At 43.4% G+C, this 12,542-nt stretch overlaps 1 protein-coding gene across 3 annotated transcripts in view; it reads right to left on the bottom strand.

Moving 5' to 3' along the window:
• Window positions 1-9,430, bottom strand: part of FAM172A (family with sequence similarity 172 member A) — a 265,595-nt gene extending 256,165 nt beyond the window's left edge. Inside the window, exons 1-2 of one of the 3 annotated variants that reach the window (XM_039567673.1) lie at window positions 9,354-9,410; window positions 5,276-5,349 (exon numbers count right to left, since the gene is read on the bottom strand). The gene's annotated coding sequence lies outside the window, so the exon portion shown is untranslated. Of the gene's footprint in view, window positions 1-5,275; window positions 5,350-9,353 lie in introns of all 3 variants that reach the window. The other 2 variants (XM_039567672.1, XM_039567671.1) reach the window with 2 other exon arrangements.
• Between the last annotated feature and the right edge of the window lie 3,112 nt (window positions 9,431-12,542).

Genomic DNA, 12,542 nt, shown 5'->3' with positions numbered 1-12,542 from the left:
AAGACCCACTACCAAAACAATGCCAAGTCCACAAGTATCAGGGAATACCAAAATGAAGACTGCCTGCACAAAAAATGTTCAGCACCTGTGCACTGAAGTCCAGTCGCATACAAAAAACAAAGTGAATAAAGAGGAAAGAAGTGATCTCTACTCCTGACTACTTCTCTAAGGTAGCGTCATTTGTATCTAACTTTCTGTCCAACACAGTCTTGGCAAGCTCCTTTAGGCACCACCCTGACCCACTGTGAACATCCACGGGTTGCAGGGATACAGCCTTGACCAGCAGCAGGTCCATCTCAGAGTTGGCTGGCACTGGGTCTACCGGACATGTGGGAAGCTTCTAGCAGCTTCTCACAAAAGCCACACCTGCAGACCCCTGCTACTAAAACCTTGCCACACAAACCCAACACAGAACGCATGCATAATCATATCTAATTTTTTTTTCCACTGCACTTCTGCCTTTGTCAGTGCACTGAATGAAGGTGCTCACTTAATAAGGAGACACTCAGTATTTTGTCTAACCTTCCTCTTGAGTTTTAAATACAACACTCACGTTTCTCCCAACCCCAACTCCTCCTCTCCCATAAAGTGCCTTTCAACCATCCTATTTCTCTCACAAGCTCCCTGTTTTACTCGGCCTCACATTCCAGCCTGAGAGCTTCTAGTGCCACTCCATTCCTTCCCCAAGTTTTCATTTGTCTTTTCATTTCAAGAGCTTTCAGAGACACTGCCAACTCAACTCCTTGTTCCCAAGCTCCCTTTGTCCACACTGCTCCAGTCCCGTGGTTTCATTCATCCTGCCATTACAGAATGAGTATAGGAATGACAAAGCCAATCAAGCACTTTCCTCAGATCACTCTCCCTGTTGTCCACTAACACTGGACATCCTCACCACAGTCCTGTGGCAGAACAAGCACAGTCAATTGTTCTGTGGTGCTGGCAGGCATGCCCAAACAAGGAGAGCACAGCATGTCTTGTACAGGTAGAATCGCTGAGATTCTTACACACTGATAACTGAGGTTGATACCTGACGCAACAGTAGACTTTACCAAGTATCTTCTTTCTAATCCAAAACACCAAGGCACCGCAACACAGCACTATGTATATGGTAAGGTATACCTTGTACAAATCTATATATACCTTTGGAGGTCAACTAAGAGGTATTACCAGAATGTGCTGCTTAGGCACTTGTCAAGTTTTGAAGATGTGCAACAATGGTGATTCCATGACTTCTCTGGGCTCCACTCCCATATTTGACCATGTCCACAGTAAATTTTTTGGGGGAGGTATATCTACCATCATTTCCCATAAAGTAAAACATTAAAACCTATCTGCTGCCCTATACTGTTAAACGTAAATGCAATTTAGGACAACCAACCAAAGAAAAAATACTACATTATCTACACCATGCTCCTTTTCTAGAAAGTTAGATAGTTTAACATTCCCACAGAAATAAAGCTTTGTTACATTCCTGTTAGCAACAATCTCTAAAGATCACACTTCTCTGGAATTTTCTAAACAATGTTCTTAAAAATGTTGCCTAGGGACATTACTAGGAAGGCAAAATCAGAGCTTCTCAAAATAAACACGCTACTAGCTTTGAAAAATTCAGTGTCTGAAACAAGCCAGGTAATAGTTTTATCTTTCATCTCAAGAAAATGCAGGCATGGGTTGACATCCTTAAGGAACTAGATTTCCCATCTCAGCATATTTCTATCCCTTCATTCCTCCTTCAACCAAATACCTCACACAGGCAAAAATTCAAGCTTCTGGGTTTTTTGGTGTAGTCCTCTCACAATTATTCCTTAGGGAGTTATCCTAATTTTTATGACTACTTAAATACTCACTAGAAAGAAAGACAAGGATAATAGAACTAATAGAACAAAGAATGAAAATATAAAAAAAAAAAAATCTTTAATTGCCCAGAGAATTATGTTGGAAAGATAATGAACAAGAACTTAGAGCTCTCCTGCAGGAATGTACATGCAACCTATTTGATGTTAGTGAAGTTGATGGGATGATTCACATGAATGTAATGCTACAATTCAAGAGATATAACCTATTTAGAAAGAGCAACAACAGAGAACAAATGGTACTGTGTGCCAAAAATGTCACTGTCTGTTTCTGAGTCACTGACAATAAAAAAATCATGTCTTAATAAAGAAAGTACAAGTCAGGATACTAGCTGGGGTTTGCTACAGATACAAAATCTCACACAGCAAGGTGGTTAGGCACGTACTGCTTCTTGATGGAAATAAAAGTTTCATTATCACAGTGGACATAACACAGAGTGAAATAACCTGGAGCCTTCATGCTGCTATTATCAGAACACGCTTAAAGTTTCTAAAAATTGAGGACAATTTCTTATACTGAGAAATGTTAAATCCAAGCCAAGGGAATGCTATGTTCAACTTCATCCAGGCAGATAACAAGTACCCCACTGTTTCACAGAGAGCAAATACAGAACAAAGACCCTTCCTGCCCCCAGGTCTTAGAATCAAAAGACATATTCGCAAACACATCTTTGCAAAACGACTTTAGTAGTCCCACCCCCTACCCATGCTATCCCCAGAACTGTTTGTACCAATGCACAGAGAATCGGTTCAGGGAATCATATCTGAGTTAAACCAAAACAGGGACTTGATCTGAGTTAAAACTACCTTCCTTTCTTTCTTTTCCCTCACCTCCTCCTTTTTTTAAAGGCTATACTTCCAATTTATCAATTTTCAGATTTAGTTCATTACCTGGTACAACTGAGTTGACAGAACAGGAATACAGCTGCTGCTTAAAAACTTTTTTAGCCTGATTTGCCAACATGGCCAAGAAAGAAATATAGAGAAAGCAAAAGAAGGACTCAAGAAGTGATCACTGTGGTAGGAAATAGTTTATGCTTCCAAAATTCAAACTCTGCTTTTTGAAAATGCAAACATTTAAAGTAAAGTATCAGGAAATTGCCACCAATTTTTGACTTATGGATAGCATGTACTGAATGCAAGTTTGCATTAATAGTAGCTTTGATTGTGATGGCTGTGCTGGTTCTGAGATCTTCCTCCTTGGCTTACAGGTAGGCTATGTTAACACATTCCTGCAGCACGGGAGATACCAACATACAGACACAGAATTCTCTTTCGTTCAGATTTTATTTCACAAGATTGAATCATATGCTTCAGTGGGGAGATACTCTTTCAGTACAATGGTCATTATTCAAGGCATACAGACTGTGTGCATGAGCACACTTGTTTATCCCTCATTTCACCAAATTTTAATAATGCTTTTATGTAACAGCTCTTTCACTACGAAGGCTTCCTGTTAACAAATTTCTTCTTCGAAATGCCTTCAGACTTCCTTTCAACTGTGGTGCCTGTATTTATTTAAATCTAGCCCACTTAACATTTTCCTTCTTGAGGTGGGTTTGTAACACGTATGTTCTGCAAGAGGAATGAGATGCCCATTTGTTAGGAAAAAAAGCAAGATGTTTTCAAGATTTGCTATACATTGTTCCTAAGAAAAGAAGATAAGATGCAAAGCAAGAACATGGTTTACCATCTTAAGTTAAACAAGGAGACTTAGATTTGCAGGTATTGTATGCTAAAACGTGACAGCCACTCAAATGTGCATTTCAAGGCTTTATAAAGCCTGGCTTGCAGGACTTCAAAAGAAACTATAAGCACTACATTATTTGTTAGGTTTGGTCTTCAACACAGCATTGAAGACAACCTGGAGAGTACCTGGCACTCTGACAACATGATCAATCAGAATTACCTTGGCTGTATTCTCAAACAAGCAGTTATTACTCCAAAAACCAAGACAAAGTATAAAACAGCTCCGAAGCACAATAAACCACCTCTTCATGCACCTAAAACAAGACAATGAGGGGTCCACTATGCCTACTGCTAAGAGAAAATATACCTCAGTCAAGGGATGACAAGAAACCAGAGAACACTTCTTGCCATGTCCCACCAAGAGCTTTAACTACAGACACGGCATAAAGCTGACACAGTGAAGAAAGCTCAATCAGTCAGCAGAATATGTACATTCCAGCTGAAATGTCCAGAGAATTCAAATTAAGTACCTTAAAAGATGTACCGCAAGTGGAAAATGGCAACTTTATGAAGCTTGTAATTCAGACAAATCCAGACCAGCTACCTTGGGAAATAGTTCACAATTTCCAAAGCTATCTTCCTATTAAATTTCATACTTTTTATCTACATCTTGGAGTTGCTTAGGGGTACTTAAGAGTAATCAAGAATATTTTCAACACAACCAAAAACATTTTCAGTACATCCCTCTCAAAAAAAAAAAATTAGCTTAAATGTTGACTTGAAATTTATAGTAAAATTCCTTATGACGAACTGATAACTACCAACACTAAAAAAAGCAGAAGCTGGAAAAATACAGTATGATGGGCCTGACTTTAAATGCACAAGCATCGAGAAAAAAAACCACTAACATTACTGGTGTTTCCAGTCAACGCTGGAACCAGCTAACTTGCAGTACAATTGACAATGTGTACAGCCAATTCTTATTTTAATTATCATCTCTTTCTAGATATGCAATAAAGAAAATTCTTACATCTGCCTGCCTGAGTGTCCTGGTTTTGGCCGGGTTAGAATTAGTATAGCTGTGCTTGGTATTCAGGATGAGAATAATGTTGGACGGTTTGGCTACTGTCAAGCAGTGCTTATCCCAAGCCCAGGACTTTTCTGTGTCTCATGCTCTGCTAGTGAGGAGTTGCACAAAAAGCTGAGAGGGAGCATGGCCAGGACAGGTGACACAAGCCAAAGTGACATTCCACAGAACATCATGGCCAGTATATAAACAGGGGAAGGTACCCAGAAGGGGGATGGTGGCTCTTGAGGGATGGGCTACGTATTAGTCAGCAGGTGGTAATCAGCTGTACTGCACACTACTTGTCTGTCTTGAGTTTTATTTCCCTCTCTCTCTCCTCTTCATTACAATTATTAGTATCATTAGTAGTATTGTATTTTGTTTTCTTTCAATTATTATACTGCTTTTAGTTCAATCCAAAAGTTGCACATTTTTTTCTTAATTCACTTCCCATTCCACTGGGGCAGATGGAAAGGGGAAGGAAGTGACCAACAAGCTGACAGTACTTAGTTGTCAACTGAGGTTAAACCACAACACAGAATAGAAACTGTTTGCTAATAGAAGAGTTTCTTAAATTAACCACCACAGTAAATATATTGATTCAGCTAATAGAAGCTAATGGTTGCTAAGACAATACTTATTTCACCTAAGTATTAAAAATCAATACCTATAATAGTCAAATGTCTATATAGCAAGCTCATCACAGATCGGTCTCCTTAATTTCTGCTGGCCAACAGGAACCTAGAAGAATACAGAAACACCTAAAATTAGCTTCATAAAGTCTTACATGGCTCATCTTTCCTCTTTGGATATACACTCAACAGAATACAAATTGTAGTACCAGAGAGGTTCCATGCACATGGAGGTCAATACTGTTCAGGAGAGTGTAATAGGAATAAAAGCAGTTACATGAAGACTTCACTAGACCACAGAGCAGGCCACCAGCCTCACCAGCAGTATCATTCATTACTAAATAATTCATGAAACAGATTGCTCAGAAAACTGGTTGAGAGGCTTTCACCAACTTTTCCACCAACTGAAGTACAAGGTGATTCAGGATGCAGATCCATGATCTGCTGAAGTCCCTATGATATACTTTCAGCCCTGCTCCCACTTCTAGATTCTCCAGTCCAGTCCTACATCATTTCTTATAGATTCATAGAAGCACTTGGATTTTGAGTGACCTTGCAACTTATCTAGTCCAATGACCCGCCATGGGCAGCACCATCTTTCACAACACCAGTCTGCCCAAAACACCTGCCTGGCCTTCCACTTACCGGGACATGGCACCCATACCTTCTCTGGACAACCTGCTCTCATGTCTTAGCATCCTCATTGTAAAAATTTCTTCCTAGTACCTACTTTAACTTGACTTCTTTTAGTTTAAAGCTGCTGCCCCATGTCCCATCACTACTACTTATGATGGCACTCATGCCAGTGAGCAAGTTGATGCAATGAGAAAGAAGAATTTTGTATCTCTAGTTCTGTATCAGCTGGATCAGCTTCTTCACCTGGCTCACTATGCAGCCAGCTGATCTTCTGCATGGCTTGGAGCAATAGGCAGGAAGCAGAGAGGAGTGCTGCCTATTCCACCAACAGGGATCTAATGTGAACAGGCTGTGACACTGCACCCTGGGCACTTTTTTTAACAGAGTGGGTCTGCAGCTGGACATAAATAACTTTTGGTCCCAGTCTAATTCATAGAAGCAGTCAGCCATAAAACAAAAATCATTACCACAACTAATGTACTCATAAGTAACTGATGATGAGCTGAGCAGAAAGGCAAGGATGATATAAAAGTGAATGTTATCTTTTCACCTTTCAATCAAACTCAGCTACATTACAAAAAACAGCGTAAGGAATGCTGTTAGTAGTAAAATATTAAGTTCTCAAAGTCCACACAGCACACAAAATGCTGAAAAATAACCATGAAAAATAAAAAATTTAAACCTATTAAATTGTACTCTGAGAATTCTACTCAGTACAAATCTGTGAAACTGATCTACAGGCTAAGTAGATACATGTACTTATAAAGAGAAAAAAATTTCCTTCTAAGGCACCAAACAAATTCACAGAGCAGTATTAAATTTCATAAGAGGATGTTTTTATGTCCATTGTTAACCAATTTGTTTCAGTAAGCTTGTGGAAAAAAATTTTAAAAAGATATCTATTCATTCTTTGAATGTATGCTTTACTTCAAAGAATTCCAGTAATCTATTGAAAATCTAAAAAACTCCTCAGTCATGACAGCACATTGTTCCCCAAAGGAACAGTGGGTCAGATTCAAAGTACCAGCAATAGAGTTGTATTCAGAACTTTTTCTATAGAGCCTGGAATGGGCAAAACCTCCAGAGTCAGTGCTGAGTCTTCAAGGGAAAGAGAAAGAAGGTTGTGAACTTAAAAGAAGAGATTCTAAAAGATAAATCCCCACTGAGTAATTATAAGGAGAAGCTCTCCCAAACATTTGCTAACTAGTACATAAAAGGCAATTCAGTAAAGACCATGGTCAAGTCAACTTGCAGATTTAAATATAGTCATAATTGGCTACAATCACTGAAAAGGCAATCTCAAGAAGACAGACAAAATCCAGGCACCGGTGAGAAAACTCCAATAATTAAAGGTATTTCACTAAGGCAGAGGGCAGTCTGAGCGTGCGCTATGTGTCTGAAATGACGATGCCCTTGTCTGCCTCCAGCTGCTCAGTACTGCTGGCCTGCTGGAAGTTTTCATCTTATTCCTACGCCTACCCGCACCTGCTAACCTACTGCAGACAAAAATAGTCGGGTCAGCTTAAATACAATAAATATTACATCTGTCTTAACCCACCATGTTCTGACAGATGTGGGCTGGGGAGTGCCTACACTAACACCAGAAGTGGTAGGCACATCAGACCTCCAGCTGACATGCGGGAAGTAAATACTGGCAGCAACTTCAGCAACAGCCATCACCCGGGGCTTGTATCTGGAGCTACCCCGTGAAGACCAATACTCTTGTCAGCAAAGAATATTTTTTTTTTTGTTTTTAAAGAAAGTGAAATAATATCTGAAACACTCAGAACAGCAGATCTCCTCAATTCCAAACCCAGAGCAGCATATAAAGACACGCTTTCTGCATTTGCACATTGGTTGCACTCTGTGACACACCCCAAGCCGCTGAGTATCTTCAATTGTTAAGATTTTAGTTTCCCCTAGACAAGAGCTTTTTTACCTTTTCCTACATAATTACAGAATACCTAATTTTGAAACCTGAAGGTTTTCTTTAACCTGTATGCTATCATAAAGCTGCTCTGCCGTTCTTAACAGAACACGCTGCCACTCTCTTTCACCCCCAGCCTCCTTAAAGATTCCAAGAAAATACTAAGGGTTACTAAAAGGACACCACCTTTCTGCTATATTACTGGTAACTATTCTTCTTTCAAGGCAAATTTTGTTAATACCCCACTCTTCAGAATCACCAAATCAGTGTTCCATTAAGATCAAAGGTATCCAGTTAGCTTTGTAATTGCTATTGCTTTTATGACACTTCTTTTGCCAATTATGGTATGTCCTGAACAAGATCTGTGACCTGCTCATTCAAACTTAATACTTTAGCCAAAAACTCCATGCAAAAATAATGTAAAGTGGAAGACACATTTTGTGAGGACTTGATAAGTTGGCTTACATGGTTCTGAGCAGCTTGGCTTATGTAACACCACAATTAAAAGTTAGGTATCTGGAAGGAAAGAATTCATTCTCTCTCATAAGCTTCAGTATTTATCTTTGAAAGAAAAAAGAAGGCCACAGTTCCTCTAAAAGAAAAGAGAATGGATTCTGGAAAGGAACTACAGACGCCCAACCTCTCCTCTTAGAATTACAAATTTTGAGTTTTCTTCCTGCCAAACAAAAATCAAGAAAAAGTAACAATTTAAACTGGAAAATTATTTCTCTACATTTGGATAACTCAGGAATGGCAAATATTTCATGCAGCTTTCTAAGCTGCCAGAACAACTTCAACAAACTTAAGTCTAAAAAGTTTTCAATCCCATCTAATTAGAAAAGCAAGATTTGAAATGAAAATTACCACTCAAGCCCAGCTATATTCTTAAGTCAGAAGAACAACGCTCAAATGACTTTTTGTCATTTACAACTGCACAGGAAGCTTGCATTAAGCAGCGGAGAAAACTGGCAAGTCTTGTTTTGCAAAAGCAGCTGACAGCACCAAAACCTGCAGCAATGACTGTAAGGATACATTCCGAAGAACAACGCCTTCGATTATGTAGAAAATTGAAACTGTTATTCCCTTTTCTGGTTCATGTGACACCCTTGATATCGGGAAACAGTTGCGAAGGGGCCAACACGTGGAGTGGCAGCAGGCACAGCGCGGCGCTCCGTAGAGCCTGGGGGCCGCTCCTGGGTGGTGACACCGTGGCCACTTCCCCGCACCCCCACTGACACGGGCATCCAGGTACTTCTACACCCGTCCCAGCAGCCCACGTGGGCAGCGCGGAGAGCTCGGGGGCCCTGCCACAAGCAGCCGCCGCCGCCCCGTCTCCTCCCGCTGCCTCTCGGGGCCTGTCGCCATGCACACGGGAGGCCCGCGGGCCCGCAGTCTTCATCCCGGTGCAGGGCTGCGAGAGGCGCCTGGGCGCCGCCACCCCGACTCTCCCGCCGCGGGGGCCGGTCGCCCCCTCCTGCCTGAAGCCCGCGGCCGCCGCTCCCCCGCGCCCCTCGCCGGCGGCGCTGCCCGGGCCGGGCCGCCGCACGTACCTGGCGCCGTCGCCGGCGGAGCGAGGCGCGCGCAGCGCCGTCACGGGGAGCGCGCGGCCGCCCCGGGCCTAGTGCCGCGCGCGCCTCCGCCCGCCCCCTGCTGGCTCCACTTCCGGGGTCCGCGCTCGGTGACGTCAGCGCCCGGCGGCGCGGCGGGGAACCCGGAAGTGGAGCGCGAAGGGCGGCGGGGACGGGGGTGAGGCTGCTGCCCTCGGGCCGCTCGCCTGGAAAACGTGAGGGGAGTGGGCGCGGCGCTGAGTCGGGGACCTGAGGGCAGGCGAAGCCTGTCAGGGTGCTGCCCAGAGACCGGGTTTTTGAGGAGCTCTGTCGGAATAAAGAGACGAGGGAGGCGGCAGGCTCCCGGCAACGCTGACAGAGACCAGGCGAATACCGGCGGCATCTAGATCTCGGGCTGTTGCTCGAGTCCTGGTACATCTCACTAGGAAGGTCGTATTTCAACTCCCAGCTTTCCATTGTGATCACTTAGGAATGTAAAAAGGAAAGACGATAAATTTTTTCATATTAGATGTTTCAGGCATCTTCCGAAATACATGCGGCCCGTGTTGCATTGGTCTGCCGTAAAACACTGACTGCCACAAGCAGTCCCAACACTTTTGTTCTTGCATAGCAAGAAGTGCCTTGAGTTTGATTTCAAGGATACAGTGTCTTCCTCCCTTGAAAAGCTCTCCAGATTTGGTCAGATGACTGCTGACAACCTGCATCATGGCAAATGCTCTCATGGTTCTGCCCACACAGGATGGTTGTGAGGAGCTCCTGTCCCAAGGACATCTGCAAAATGTCACATAACCATGTGTGCAGCTGAAATGTTTCATCCCCTCTTATATCCCAATCATGACTGATAGCGAAACTTAGCAAACTAGAGCCATGGACAGGTCTATGTGGGAGAAACATTTTTCATCAAGGTCTCTCCCAGCTGCTCTCTAATGACCCAATGCAGTAACCTTGTATTTCTTCTCTCAATGGAACAGTTTGGGTAGGAAGGAACCTTTAAAGGCCATCTAGTCCTAGCCCCCCTGCAATGCGCAGAGACATCTTCAAACTGATGAGGTTGCTCAGAGCCCTGGCCAGCCTGACCTTGGATGTATCCCAAGCATGGGACAACCTCTCTGGGCAACACGTTGCAGTGTTTTCTGCAATACCTAAGGAAGGAACAAGTGAAATACTTTTCTTCTCCAGTGCAGAAGATATTACAATGTCTTGGAGAACTAGTCTGTTTACATTTTTGAAGTTATGTTTGAGCCTCGCATATTGAGACTATTTTCCCTGTATTTCCCATGTTAGAAAAAACTGGTGCTTAGATGTGGGTCTTTCAGTGAGACATTAGGGATACCATATTGATGTAAGCAATCCTGTCCTCTCATCTGGAGTTCATTCTGTCTCTCTTTGCAAGTACTGCTAAATTGCAAAGTGAACCAGGTTAGTACCGACTCACATTAAAAGCAGTCAGTATTTTTTATTGGGGTTTTAATCTGGTTCACCATCATTCTCCATCTCTTGCAGTACCCACAAAAAATAAGTCCCACATCCCAAACAATAACAAAAATAAACCAGTAGAATATAGGAGTATAGATCAAGTTTCAGGGACCGTTTGTGTAAATAGTAGAGCTAAAAATGTGCTGTGTCTCTGATCTTGATACAGCCTTTTGTAATTACAGATCCAGGGAAGGATTTAAGGAGGGCAACTTTATCAAATCAAGTCATGAGGATGTTGTGGGTTTGGAGATGCTTGACCTACGAAGATCTGACCACAGATCTGAAGATCTTCCTATTACAAAGAGGTAGCAGTTTAAAAGGGCAGGTTTCCAAGACTCATTGTGGGACTGACCCCAAAACTCCAAATATCAGAGTAAGGAGGAACCAGAGGTAGTGTGTGATTAATAGCTTTTGCTGGAAGCTGGACTTTTATGTTCTGTTTGCGTATAGAATTGTGGAGTTATGGTATCTCACAGACTTCTGTGAGCTACAATAATACCACTAATAGGCTAATACTAGCAAAAATACTGATCTGCATGCCTGTTGAATTCCAGGTTGGACAGGGCTTTGAGCAGCCTGGCCTAGTGCAAGGTTCCCTGCCCATGGCAGAGGGGTTGAAACAAAATCATCTTTAAGGTCCCTTCCAGCCCAACCCTTGTTATGAGTCTCTGATTCTATGAATGTCTGGTAAGGTTCTTGAGCTCACTTTTTAGCAATATGAAGTCCAACCTATGACCTAACACCACCCTGTCAACTAAACCATGGCACTGAGTGCCACATCCAGTCTTTTCTTGAACACCTCCAGGGATGGTGACTCCACCACCTCCCCAGCCAGACCATTCCAATGCCCCATCACTCTTTCTGTGAAGAAATTCTTCCTAATGTCCAGCCTAACCCCGCCCCCCATGCAGCTTAAGACTGTGTCCTCTTGTCTTGTTGCTGTTGCCTGAGAGAAGAGACCAACCCCCACCTGGCTGCGTCCTCCTTTCAGGCAGTTGTGGAGAGTGATAAGGTCTCCCCTGAGCCTCCTTTTCTCCAGGCTAAACAGCCCCAGCTCCTCAGGTGCTCTTCATAGGACTTGTGCTCCAGACCCTTCACCAGCTCTGTTGCCCTCCTCTGGACATGCTCCAGCACCTCAACATCCTTCCTAAATTGAGGGGCCCAGAACTGGGCGCAGTATTAGAGGTGTGACTTCACCAGTGCTGACTACAGGGTAAGATTGACTTCCTGGTCCTGCTGGCCACACTATTCCTGACACAGGCCAGGATGCCCTTGGCCTTCTTGGCCACCTGGGCACACTGCTGGCTCTTGTTCAGTCTGCCACTGTCCCTTTCTGCCTGGCCACTGTCCTGCCACTCTGTCCCCAGCCTGTAGCACTGCAGGAGGTTGTGGCCAAAGTGCAGGACCCGGCACCTGGTCTTACTAAACCTCCTGTCATTGGATTTGGCCCATCAATCCAACCTGTCCAGGTCCCTCCCAGAGCCCTTCTACCCTCCAGAAGATCAACACTTTCTCCCAGCTTGGTGTCATCTGCAAATTTGGTGATGGTGGACTCAATCCCCTCATCCAGATCATCAATGAAGATACTAAACCGGACAGGGCCCAACACTGATCCCTGAGGAACGCCACCAGTGACTGGCTCCCAGCTGGATATACCACCACGCTCTGGGCCCAGTCATCCAGACAGCTCTTAAC

This window comes from Corvus cornix, chromosome Z, assembly GCF_000738735.6.
Source record: "Corvus cornix cornix isolate S_Up_H32 chromosome Z, ASM73873v5, whole genome shotgun sequence".
In the NCBI taxonomy this organism is placed as follows: domain Eukaryota; kingdom Metazoa; phylum Chordata; class Aves; order Passeriformes; family Corvidae; genus Corvus; species Corvus cornix.
The sequence above is the reverse complement of the archived record's forward strand: the minus strand, read 5'-3'. Positions and strand labels throughout refer to the sequence as shown.